Source organism: Melitaea cinxia, chromosome 2 (assembly GCF_905220565.1).
Source record: "Melitaea cinxia chromosome 2, ilMelCinx1.1, whole genome shotgun sequence".
Taxonomy (NCBI): domain Eukaryota; kingdom Metazoa; phylum Arthropoda; class Insecta; order Lepidoptera; family Nymphalidae; genus Melitaea; species Melitaea cinxia.
The window spans coordinates 12603176-12617978 of NC_059395.1; the positions used below are offsets into that span (position 1 = coordinate 12603176).

At 30.0% G+C, this 14803-nt stretch overlaps 1 protein-coding gene across 1 annotated transcript in view; it reads right to left on the bottom strand.

Moving 5' to 3' along the window:
* The window catches only part of LOC123661611 (mucin-5AC), a 78302-nt gene extending 67626 nt beyond the window's left edge, over positions 1–10676 (bottom strand). Inside the window, exon 1 of the mRNA XM_045596573.1 lies at positions 10554–10676. The gene's annotated coding sequence lies outside the window, so the exon portion shown is untranslated. The remainder of the gene's footprint in view (positions 1–10553) is intronic.
* Positions 10677–14803: the final 4127 nt, after the last annotated feature.

Consider the following 14803-nt stretch of genomic DNA (forward strand, 5'->3'; position numbering starts at 1 on the left):
ACCCGCCTGCCCAGTGTGGTGACTATGGACAAAACACATGAGTTCACGCCATTTTTGGCGCGATAAATATTCAAACAATTGAGGTCATTTAAAACACGAGGTTTATATTGAGCTTATATAGCTTATAGTGAAATAGCGAATTAAGTGATACCTTTCTATGACAAAATATACGAGTATGTCTTCTGTAGCAATATTTATTGTTGTCGCTTGCCTCTGAAAGCGAATTCGAATAAATAGCTTATTCATGACTAAATTGAAAACAACTTTTAGATATAATATTTCAAATCTTAAGATTTAATTATGTTATGATTAAAATAGTAAAATAAGTAAATTTGGATTTACATACTGATTTATTATTAGTTGGCAGACAATAATGTCATAAACTTAATAAATGTACACAACCGTAATATATAACCGTATGAATCGATACAAAATAAAACATTTAATCTTAGTGAGTAAGCTCCTTCAATGATGACGTCGAACTCGGCTGTCAAACTCGATACAAGACTTTTATTTATTTAAATTCAGTAATGAACGTTAAACACGGCCTCCAACGGAATATATTAGAATAAGTGATTATATATGTGAATGTGATTATGATTATATTAAAAATGCTTCAGTGAAAGTTACCAGTCAAGTTAGAAAGCATTTGTTTTGGAATCGATATTTGCATACGAAATCTGCGAATTACGACCTTAACTTTCACATAAACGCACCTAAACTTTTATTTTCATAAATAACAGATTCACAGCAGAAAATAATAAAAATTAAAATAAAAAATTATTCAAAACGATTCAAAGGGACTTTAGTCGTCATTTTACAAATTGTAAATATATTCATCTTTAACTGTAATAAATTAATAATGGTTAATGTGAAGCTATCAACGATTTGAAATATAGATTCTACTGAGAAGAATGGGCTGAAACTCTTTAGTGACTCTTTTAACATTATAATGTAAACAAGATATATAAATTGCGTCATTGATGAAATTGACGAAATATTAGGTATCCGTACCGTTTCATTTCAAGGTAGAATCATTAAAGCGGACACGTAATAAAATGTCTAACTTTAGCTACTGTCTCAATAATCATAAAAAACGTTTCCGTTTTAAACAGACATTTCCGTTTTAAATATACACAATAAAAACCGACGTACACTTATTTAAGAGGTGAATGTTTAACCCTGGAGTGTTCGCGTGGTTTGTAATCCACCCATATAAAATCGATAATTTTTTAGTTATTAATTATTACCATGTATTGTACAATTTTTTTTTTTTGAATAAATAGTAATAATCCATAAATTACAAATATTCTGTCAAGGCTGGCTGAAGTCAATCACAAAAACCAAGTTTGTAAGCTGAGTCAAGGCTTGACGAGGAGATTTATCATTTGGGAAAGCAGAACAATAAAACTGAATCGGAGTCTGAGGAGCAGGAAATTCCCTTATGACGAGTTTGACGAAAGATCTAATAGTTAGCGGCCTCTGCTACTTCGTTGCACTGACGACGATACAGTCAATAGTTACTTCGAAAAGTTAGATTTGAAATTACGCAAAGCCACTGTTCATAAAAGAGCTGAAAATAATATGTAGAAAGTATTTTAATAGTCAAGATTACGACTTTTTGAGCATCACAGATGTAAAAACTCGTCCCAGTACCATGGCAGCAACATCGAATAAGGTAATATGTCGTTGTTAAAACTGTACTGACTGAAAAAACCCGCAGTAAAAACTTCACTATCCTGCATAAAAATATAATTTAGGAGTTAGTTTACAGCATTAGTTATTTGTGATCGCGATTTGAGTCACTAGGTGATATTTGTATCAATTTTAACTTTTTTTTAGCTGTGTTCTTTATTTGTCAAACAGAAGTTTGAATAAGGTTTTGTTGATAATATTTAGTGCATAAAAGTGCAGTTATGACGTTTTTATATAATTAATAAAAATGTAATGTTCAAATATATGTTTTTTTATTTGAAAATTGATTATGTACATAATCCACGCGACCATTTGCGTAACTTTTTGGTGCGCGACCACTGCAGGGTTAAGCGCCGTGAGACCTGATTTTATAGGCTACTCAGTCAAAGTGACCCCGAGTTGGCTCGACTGGGTTATAGTTTAATATTTACACCTGACCTTTTCGTTACTCCGGAAAACCCATTACGTTGATTCCTGTTATACTTTTGATATAAGCCGGTTAAAACTGTGTTTAAACAAATGTTTTCCTGTAATTGGAAATGGATTATTTAATTTATAAAAAAATAAACTTAAAATTGGAGTAATTAATATTTGTGGAAATAAATTATACGAAAATTCAATCGACAATAGTTGTTTGCATATGAAATCAAACTTTTTATAATTATAGCTAAAATATGGATATCGATGATTGTAACTATACACTCTATCGGCGATGGAATAACTCAACTATAACATAAATCAACACAAATCTATTTCTAAGAAAAATGTATACACCTATTTTCAGCCTACAAAAAAAAAAACACATTAGTTCATAGTATTTAAAAAATTTTAATGTATTAAATAAATAGAATAATTAGAACTAATAATAAGATGTATTTTTTGTTGTATTTTTTTTACGAATATGTACATAAATTGATAAAAAAATAAAAAAGTTAAGTTAAAGATACGATAAAATTGTTATATAATATTTAAACATCGTACAAAAATGCAGGTGATGACATGAGTTTAAGAAGGCGTTAGGTACTTAGGTTCGGGCGTTATATTTATGCAAATTTATTTTTAACATTACTCAAGATCGCGTACAGAGTTTCTCGAAAACTAAGCCGAGAGAATTGAGACACTTGAAGGGAAAAACGCTTACGTACAAACTGCGTGCGATGACACCTTTTGTTTGAAATGCGCTGTTTTTAGCATGAAAGTTCTTTGATAATGGCGCTTTCAGAAAAAAACTTGGGTTTTGTATAAGTGTACAGACTGTAAATATACCAACGTTTACTGGAGGCTGTTGGTGATGGATTAAAGATTTTATTCATGCTCGAATTTTAACTGCCGTATTGTTGTAGTGTAAGGGTAATAAAAAAACGAGTGTACTTTAGACCATACCACTTAAGTAAAACTTCTCTAGCAATAGGCCTGCACTGTGTCTTAGATATATGAAACGTAACTGGCTATGAGAAAGAGAGAGAAAGAAAATGTGTACTCACACCTCTCTCTCTTGCTCCGTTCACCTCGCCCGATCGCACTTTTCATAACGTTCTCATCACGTATTCCCCAGCTTACTCCCCAAGTCAAGTGTGCGTAAAGAAGTTCTACTTCAAAAATTACGCATTAATCTCTAAGAATTCCTGACATATTTTGATTCCCTTTTTCTGGCTACCTTCATGACAGAAAAGACTAAATATAAAGTAATAGAATAATAGATAGACCCATGACTTTTAACAAAGTACGAATGAATTCAACACTACTAACCCGAATTTGCATATGACTATTTCAATTGCCCTAACCACTAGACTACTTCATCTCCATCAACTATATTACGTATACTAAACATTTGTGAAAATCGCACAGACAGTTAAAAAATACAAAATACTAAAGTACATAGTTATCAAAAAAAGGAAAGATAAATCTCAAATTTCTATACTTAATCGGCCGAATCTAAAAAAAAAAATACAGTTCGGTTTTGAGAAGTTGCCCGAGGCACACTTGAGTACATTAAAATAATATTAGTAAGTAAATATTGTAGTACAAGCGTTTCCTCCAGTTGAGAAATGTACCTAAGTTAACGATCTTAGTATAAAAAGTAGAGAAATGTACTTTAAAATGAACCTACTCGCATTACTTTCTGTGAACATAATTACTTGCACTGTAATATATTTATATGTTAGTTCATTGTGAAGACGATGAGCATAATACAAGATGCTGTATAAAAACGAGCGGCCTACATTTTCTATACTTTATGACTATCTATATACTTGCAATAATAATTTTTCTTTTAATGTCGCTTTGAAAATGGATATTTATATAAGAAAACCTATATATAAGTAACTTCTGGTATAAGCTCCCTCTCCTTTACATAGAGAAATTGCAAATATAGAAATTGCAAAATATTTTATTTAAAACAAAATTAGAAATTGCAAAATATTTTATTTAAAACAAATATATAGAGGGTTTTTAATTATCACCAGGTGGACTATCGAAAGGGTAAAAATATAAGGATCTTATGTTTGAATGTAGTACTTTAAAGGTATTGAAATGAGCGTTTAAAAGCACAAAGGTTTATTGAGCAGAACGCTTCAGCGTCTTTTCATAATGAAATGCGGGAGAATCTAAGACGGAGGAATTAAAAAGAAATCCAATGCAGTGTTTTCGTAAATAAATGAGCTTTGCCTTCAAGTGGCGTTTATTGCCTTATCTTAAGAAGAATGATACCCATTATAGGCGGGACAAAAAACTCTTACTGTGTCTTTGAACCTTGGCAAGCAATTTTGAAACCAAGCCAATTTCGCTGCATCGTAGGCAAAACTTGAATGTGTTTTGGAAACTTCGGATCGAATAATGCCATTATGCCTGATATGAAACTGTTTGAGATTGTTATCATTAGATTTTATTAAATTTTTCAAAGTTTTACTTTGAAAACTCGACTATAGATCAAAAATAAAACGAAGACTTTTAAGTAAGAAAATGTATTTTAAAATGTAAATCCAGTAGAAACTGACAACAATTTCTAAATAATAAATAGACTAAGGTTACTTTTAATATTCGATTAAGTTGTATAAGCAATTATATTAATATATAACAATAATAATAATGACTGTATTTGTTTATGATTTTAAATTAATTTTCTTAAGAAAATGAATATACAACTTATGACTCAACTAACGTGCAATCCTTTTCCGATCGTAATCGACGATAAAATAATTACAACTAGAAAGTTCCTTGCACCTTATAGGATACCATTGAGAAACACGCTATCAAGCAAGGCTACAAATCAAGCGACCTTATATATGAGTAACAAATAATTAATCATATTCCACGCACATCTGAGTACTTCGGTCCTATTCACTCACTGAAAGTGGCTCACGTAACAAAGAACGGTAACTTAATACGTGAGCAGAAATATGATGTATTATATTTTTTATATTATTCTATTGTTGTAGACCCATTTTCCTTCTAATTGGTTCCGATGGCTACCAATTCGTGACATAGAACGCGAGTTGCGTTCTAGGTGAAATCGGTTATAATCTTATTAGTAACGTCCGTAAGAGAATGCGTAATTCATCACGATCTCTTATCCAAGATGTTTTAGCTCGGCACAACACGCAATCCATCACATAAAGATAATGTTTGCGTCCAACGAAGTCGATACAGGGAGGGATGTTATCTTATGACTTCATGACGTGATTCGGCTAAAAGGCTGTCACAAAAAATAAGGATAAAACTTTTACCTACTTCCTACTTTAAATATATTAACAAATAAACTATAGCAAACATAGCTTAGAGAAAATAGATTTAATAGATCGAACACCTCTGTCTGGTTAACTTCTATTAAAATGAACGAACAAAATAATAAAATAAAAAACTTTATTTAAGTATGCTTAAAGCTCTCGTCCACTTATGTATTAACAGTGAACAAATGTTCCTTTTGTTGTCATTATACATTGTCAGCTCTGCGGTTAAAGATACCACAACTCTATAACACTTAGGGTCAGCATAAAACCTTTAACGAGTCTTTGACCTCGAAGCTGTAAACGCCCTTAAAACCTCTAGACGTTCTATAATAGTATTCTATATGATGGTATGAAATTCAATACATATTGACAATAAATAATTACATTTTAAATACAATATTTTAGAGGCCATATTTAACTATTGTGTTTGATAACATAATTTTGTAAATTTTTATATCAATACGGTGATCTATGACCTTGTCAGCGTAATAATTCAATTTTCTTTATATCGCGTTGTTATCCGGTGCCGGTACCAGGGACGTATACCCTTTCCCTCGGCTATAAAATGTCTCCATCATAAAGAACATTACTATTGGCACAAGAGTTTGGGCATAAAAGTGTATCAGAGTAACAGATAGACATAGTTACATAACTATAAAATAAATAAATTTCTAAAATAAAAGTAGCCTACACAGACAAAAAATTATAAAAAATGTTATTTTGGTATATGTACCATGTATATGTACCGTGTATACATCCATATGCATTTAGTAAAAGGCTGTTATTTTAATATTACAAACAGAATCTCCAATTTTATTTATTTGTGTGGATTTCAAATTATTTCTTTAAATTTTTTTTATAAAATTTTGATCTATTTTAAGCTCTGTATAACTATTACACTTATTTAAACAATAATTTGAAATAGCTTTACAAATATCCTACCAATTTTTTAGCAATTTGTATTAAAACTTATAATATTTAATAATGCCCATCTTGAAAATTATATACGTGACATTCAATTATTAATATTTTATTAAAATAAGGTATTTAAGATGTAATTACTTTTATTATTCAAGAACATTTTAAAATACGAGTAAAACTTATAATAACTACTGCCGTTCAACGTTAATATGACGCTGTGCCTAAAACGACCAGAAAAAATTGTAAGCTCGAAAACTTTAAATGGAAAAGACAATATAACTATTTATAGCGTAGAAGAAAATTATCAAATACATATTCGACGTTTACTTATATGAATGCAAAGTAATTGTGATATCGTACGCCTTAAAATAATTGTAAAAAATGTTAATTTCGACGACCTAACAATGTTATTTACCTTCAGATTTATTATGTGTCCGGTAGTAGTCATTTCATTTCCTTAGACCTTAAAATTACTTTAAAAGTGATAATTCGACTTTGAATAAAATCCCTGTTCTAATAACAAGTACGTACCATATTAGGCAAACAACTTCCGTTTATTTTTATAAAACATAACAAGTGCCTAGAATTATTAGTCAACGTCGGGGTACAAGTTCACTACAAAAAATGCTCTACTAGGAATGGTGCATCGTGACTGACAAGTTTATTGCAGCCAATATAAGTAATATAGACCTAGTAGACCGATCAGCTCGCAGCAGGTCGCAATGCAGTTTATGTTGACGTCACATTTGCAGATGAGGAGGATCTTATGAAGGAGAAAAAGTGATGCAAATTTTAAGCTAACAAGATTACCGATAAGAAGTGTGGAAGTAACAAACGTGACAACAAAGGTTTTTCAACAAAATTTTTGTATCGGTCATTGACTTATTAGCGTAAATTTTGTTAACCAAAAGTATCGTCAAGCTATTTATTATAACAAGTATTATCAAGAATAGGATAAACGGAGGGAGTGTTAAATGTTTTCTATCGAGGTTTCTCAACCTCAAGCCCTAACAATGAGCATCCTGCACTACAAACTATAGGATACATGTATTTGCTTGTTCTTTAACATGTGAAAACGTAATAAATTACAGAATTTGAATAATTTAAAGATTAAAATAAATTGAAACATTATAATTTTAAACGATCTTAAGATGTTGGCGCAGAGGTTGAAATTTCACGTGCATTAATATGTATACCGCGTTCGAGACAGGTTGTTGATGTTCTCAGACTTGCGTAAGAGTCGAAAACCATATGAAGGCGGATACCGTCGCGACCTCGAAAAAGACCTCTGACTCATACAGACAAAACATATCTCTTAATGTATATTTTCATTTATTCAAGAATCATAGAATTAATATATACGGTTCGAGTCTTTGACACATTTATTAGGTATTAATCATGTTCAACAATTAATAACAATAACTAGTAATAAGCTTGTAATAACTTTAAAAATAATTCGATTTATTCATAGATTTGTTTTCTTTATTATATTAAAAAAATACAATATCTTTAATCTTTTTTATAGTAACTTTGATCATATGAAATATATGAAAGGTTTTAAAGAAACTCCGCAGCTTTAACTCAAAATATATAACATATTTTGTCTTTAAACTTGAAAGAATTATCAGCACCAACATTTTTGTCCCAGATGAATATATATATAACCTCTATAGAATGTAATGCAATGACTATAAACTTTCCATGTGTGGAATATTGATTACAGTGATAAAGCGAAAATCTTTTCAACATTTCTCAAGACAATATATGTTGAGTTGAAAGATAATATTCATTCCTGTAGCCTTAGTTGTATCTTATAATTCCCCGCGGCATGCTAGATGTCGCAAGGAATTCCACTGCGACTACAAAATGCAAATTACCACGGCCGAGCCGGATCTAACTTACGGCCGTGTTTTATTACACTATCAGGTCTTTATTAGTTCATATTTTATATTTTAAAATAATTTAAGCTGTTTATTATTTTTATAAAATATTCAATGCCTTGTGTCAAAAACCTTGTGACCAGTTTTTACTTTAGAATAATTTTAACTTATTAGACTGACTTAAATTTTTATAAAATCACGCAACAAGTCAAAAAAGTCTATATGAAAATGTATCATTATTGATTAAAAAATAATAATATTTGCTAGAAAGGTCTATAATGTTTTACCATATCTATTCTAAGTTTCTAACTTAATTTATAACCGATTATGTTATGTTATATTCAATCAATCATATTTAAACATTTACGTAATAAACATTAACCCAATTTAACACTTGTTTGTAAAAAAAAGTAACGAGTGATTGTTTTACAACAATAAACATTAATTGGAGTAATTTAATAAAGTAATTGTAGTTATATCAAAACGAGTTCAACCGTTATTTCTTGTACTGATACTGCATGGTTACGAAAGATTTACAATATGGTTTAAAAAAGTGTACCATTACGTAATACGCTGATGTTATTTTAACTCAACCTCAAACTTTCTTATTACTTTACGATATATGTGGGTCTCCCCACAGTGCCTCGGAGAGCACGTTAAGCCGTCGGTCCCGTTGTTATCATATACACCTGATAGCGATCGTTACTCACATTAGGGAATATATCCGCCAACCCGCATTGGAGCAGCGTGGTGGATTAAGCTCTTATCCTTCTCCTGCATGGGGAAAGAGGCCTATGCCCAGTAGTGGGATATTACAGGCTGAAGCGAAGCGATTACGATATATATTTTAGAAGTGAAACTTCTTCAGGATCGTCGTTATTTGTACCTCGATGACACGAAAATGCGTCACGATAAAAGAAACAAACACATAAATTTATAGGAGACAATGAGATAGAATACATTACTGAGTATTCTATATTCCCAGTGAATAAAAACTGTTGTAGACTATTTTTCATAATTTTCACTTCGGTCGTGTATGTGAAAGTGTGTGCAACACCCACCTTATTACTTATAGGTATTTTTTGAGTTCAATAACTCAAAATACTAAACTAACTAACTAATAAATATCAAACACTTTTATATTCATCGTATATATATATTTTTTTTTACTTCTAATTAAAATCCTATAAAAATTGATTCCCAAATGATTCTCAGTAATTCTGTATGTATATATATATTTCTTAAAATCGGCAGCACCGGAGCTCTACGATTTCCGAGACAAAATACCTATTTTGTTTTTTAATTTCATTATAAAAAATTACCCTGATGTAGATCAAATTTAAAAAATACATGTACGTTTATTTCTAATTTATTATTTACCATAATACATGTTTTATATCTATATACCATAACCAAATTCTTACTATAAACTGGCGCAGATCTACTGTTGTAATTATTAATTGATCCTTCTCCTACAAGAGGCCTAGGTCCAGCAGTAATATTACAGGCTGATGCGTTGCGTTAACTATTAATTGTACTTATAAAAGCAATATATAGTAGTAACATTGTCATATTATTTCGTTTGGAAACTAACATTGCGAAAACAAAATTACTTAGTAATTTACAAAATCTCTCAAAACTAGAAAAGAAAGTGTCAATAAGTATTTTCATTAGCATTTCTAATACTTTTACGCTTTTACATTAATACTTTGTAACACTTTTGATCTCAGTAACGAATTTTCTATCGAAAAAGAAAATTACTTTTCTCTTGCAAGTAATTAAGTCCGTTAAGGGTTTGAAGCGTCGTATTCGCAAGAATTGCCCTTTGCTCTGTCCAGATCCAGAGTAGGATACCGGCGCTTTTTTGGTGTCTTATTATAGAGTAGAAATAAACTCAGATTTCAAACACACCTTTGTAATAAAAGTATTTCAAACCGATTAATAAATTACGTCCATATTCGCGAAAAAGAAATTTAGTCATGTCGTAAAATTAAAAACTTCCATCAATTACATAATAAGACATATTAGCATATAGCATATTCGTATTTAACAATTAATTGAATATAAAAGTCGAAAATTAATATCTATAATAAGGTATGAATATATTACATTTGACATTTACAAAACAGTTGGAGAAAACGAATATAAACAAGTTTTATTATGTTTAAATTAATGACTAGTATGTTAAAATATCGTGCTAAAGAAGCAGTCAGTAGTCTTATAGATGACATTTGATATAAAATTAAAATTTGCGATTGTTTTAGTCAATATTTCATAGTTATGTCAACAAACGCGTAATAAATTTTATTTCAACTAAGACTATACTTACCAAAAGTAATAGTGATAATCCAATTCGGGCAAAAAAAAAACACAAGCACAGACCGCCCGGACACTAAGATACAGGGTTATAAAATTATATAAAATAAAATCACCAGGGTCAAACAAGACGCACTAAAAACAATAAGCCGACACCGAGCACTAAGTTTGAGGATTCTATTAAGTAAACCGACGCTAGTGCGACTCGCCGCTACTAACGTTTCATAATCGATGTACGGTTGTTGTAATATTTACGTAATTTTTTTCAGGCTGTCAGATGTTCGAAACAACGTAGTATGACGGCAACCGACTGTACCACTCTTGGTGAATGGACGCTCCGCACTGCTGCCCGTAACGGCAAAAGGTCGTTCGTTACCCACATTCTCTTTCCGCGCAAGCCTTCCCAAGTAGAAAAGAGATAACCGATGTTAAAGCGCGCTTTCCAATTGGTTAAACAGAGACGACAACATCACAGCTTCGCAGAAAACCTAAATTCGAGTCTTGATAGTTTCAACTTAAGACCACGCTTCGCCTTTGTGAATTATTTGATAGATATTTGTAATTGCACAAATATGTGAGTAAACGGATATGTTGAAAAAGCGATTATTATAGACAATTGTTAAATGTGACAATGTGATCGCGCAATTCTCACAAAGCTCTTTTTCTCATAAATAAAACGAACAAAAGCCACTTGTTTGTTATTTGCGAGTATTTCACTTAGTATCCAATACATGTTTAATTGATAAAGAAATTCACTACTTCGAAAATAACGAATCATGTCGCTGTTCAAAAAATATATTTTACGTATAACGCGGACATAAAACATATAAATGTCTCTTAAACACGAGTATATTATATAGATACTATTGTTTCACGTTGGAGCTTTTTTTTTAATTTAATGATGTTTGTGAAGTAATCGAAATATCACATTGTTATTTTAAAATTGTGAAAGATGCTTAACATGTTTTTATCTTTAAATAAGTAATACTACTTTAGTTGCTACAGTACAAATATATCTCTCGACAGTTTTTAATAGGGTACTTTCGGTAGTGAAAAATAAATTATAAAATTTGATAAAAATTAAAATTTATGTAAAAATACACTTAAATATTCTGATTGAAAGTAAAAGTCGTATATTTTAATCCGTATTTCACGTGACCTAAAACACTACCCGCCATGATATGACGTCATACGAACAATAACAAAAACAAAGTTCTGTCAGAGCTGTAAACAGCTAGGTACATATCTATCAACTTGTGCTCCTTCGTTAGTGCATTTCATTTGTACCTGTTTATTTATTAAAATGCAAAAAGGTTTTGTAAAAGCAGATAGTACGAATCTGCCAAAAATTGAATCAATGATGGTTGCAAAGTTTTTTGCATGTAACCTAGAATTCTGTTCTGCCGAATTTCGTTATGTTAAAACTTCTTTGTAAGTATTACTTGTTATATTATAATGTTTTTTTTAATGTAGGTATACTTAATTTGAAAAATAATGTTAGAAAGTGTTAGGTTATGTTTTATTCCTTATGTTATTGCCAAATTAAGACTTAATAGTCTTTTTTTTAATGCTAGTATTTATACAACTATGTAGATACTACACACCAACGATAGCTATTGTAATTCATTGTTTTACACAAAAACACCTAATATTTGTGGGTGTTAACGTTGAACGACAAAGAGATATATGTATAAGGTATTGAATTTTTGACGTATTGAACAAGTTCGATCTTATATACGTCATACACGATTTTTGTTGCTAACAATATTACGTCACCAAATGGTTGATAGCGTTTTCGTGGAAATAAAAAAGGTTTAAAATGTAATTTATGGCATGAAAGCGTGTTTATTTTGCCGAAATATATTTTTTTTGTGGCTTTTTATTAGAAAATCAACATTTTAAGTACTTTTTCAAACATAGTGGAATATCCTATTACGAATACTTTTAGAGCTTAAAATTTTATATATGAAATAACATTTAAAATTGAATTAAATTATTATAACTTATGTTTGAAACTTAAAAGTTAAAATCTTTATAGTTAAAATATAACGTATATATATACTAATTATTTATTTATTTAATACAAGCTGCCCGGACACACTTTGTTCTGTCAAAAGTTCATAGTAAAAATCAATTTTTTTAACTATTAACCTTCCGTGGGCCTTAAGGGACATACCAAAAAATAAATTAGGCAAATTGGTTGAGCCATTCTCGAATTACGCGCTTAGCAACATTCATTTTTATTTATATAGATATATTACACATCTTAGGTTTCTTTGAATCAGTTATTTCATTCATCATTTGTCATTATATTGAATATTTTAACTTAAAAGTATAGAAAATCAATAAATCAACACTACGGTTAATAATAACAGTCTATTCACTGGTTTATAACAATTTAATTATAATAATTCGAATAGTTCAGTGTTAAAAGTAACTCATCTGCAAAATTTATTCGCTTTCATACTTCATTAAACAAATAATAATTAATTTCCACTTCCAAAGTATTTATCAATTAGCGTTTATTGTTTGCGTTAAAATCTAGATACAAAATAAATAATAGAAGAATGAGAGAATTGGGTTAATCCACTTTGATCTTGGTCAATCATTGGAAAACGAAAATGATTCAATAATAAAGGATAAACCAGTATATAAAAGAATCGAAACAAACTATTTTACTTGTGAAAATAAATAAACGTGGATAAAAGTGACAAAAAAACCTTTAAAAAAAACACAAAACATTATAAAAAAATCTTTAATTAAAAAAATAACTTCACAATTATTATTAGCGATTCTTTTTTGTTTTCAAGAATATATTTGAATCCTGGCTTCACCTACCTTGATTTATGGTACGTGACAAATTGTTAGACATTTTTGGTGACCGCTCCAATCCAATGAGTAATGTCATGATGACCCATTATATAAATCAATAATAAGGTTACATAACCTGGTTGTTCCAATGTAATTACATGCTTACTTACTTTCTGATTGGAATATTGAGAAATTTCAAAATACTCTTGTACAATTTTTTTTCCTATGCTTGTGAATTAGCACAGGATAGGATATCTAGTACTCCAGTAAGCTGATCTTATTTCATAACATTCTTCCTCAAAATCAAAATCCAAAAAAGCTTGAAAGGAAATTCGAATTATCATGTAACAAATTAAAAATTGTAAATATTTTTAAAAGCGAAGCTACCACCGGTTCGAAATGCAGATTCTGCAAAGCAGAATCGGCAAGAAACTCCACAGTTCGCAATCCAAAAAATATATACTGTATTTTTATATAAACTTAGTAATATGTTGCATGAAATACAGCGTCACTATGTCCACAGTCATTAGTTCATAACAATACATTTTGAGATGAATAGTAATTCCAATCTATAGTCCTTAAACTGCGATTGCATCGTCTTTTACTATTAAAGATATTACTATTATCCATTAAAGATAATCAATGTTCCAGATGAGTTCTTTAGTGCAGCCCAAAGTTAAAGAAAAATTTCATCCAGAATTTTCTAAACGTTTAATTAAATTAGTTCTAAGTCAATAACCGTCAGACAAGGGTTTTCAGTCTGATTGGTAATCCATCATTTTTTAGTTTCAGTGTCGATACAGACGTGAAGACAAACAAACTTGTACAAGATATACACAAATTTAATTCGTATACTTTTTTTTAATTGGTTGTTTGGAAAATCACTTTTTAAATGGAAATAAATACCATAGCAATAGCAACGAACGAATTCAATGGTTAAAAATATCTTACGCGGATAAAACATTGACGCATCATTTCTTCTCAATTATTTATAATTTACAATATATGATATTTAAAAACATTATACATATATTTACTTTATGCCTATGTATTTTACATGTATTACGAGTTATAATAATTATATATAGTAACTATTGTGGCACAGTATCCAATTTGCATTCGTAATACCTCAGGATATACTCCTCTACAGATCCACACAATTGCTACATCAAATGAATTGATACGATCGATGGAATAGTGGAAATATCTGTATGCCATTTCAATCACTATTTACAAAAGGTAAACGAAAGTAGTAGTGAATAGTTTGAAGATACGAAATTATATTGGGTGATTGAGATATTGTTTCAAAATTAATATTTTTTTTTTGCATATTACTTTGCACTTATTAAGCTTAAGTAATAATAGACATTGGTATATATATGTTTGTCATGTCTAAAGTCAATTAGATTTTAGTAAGTATTAAGCACAAAATATTCAATTAAAGTATATATA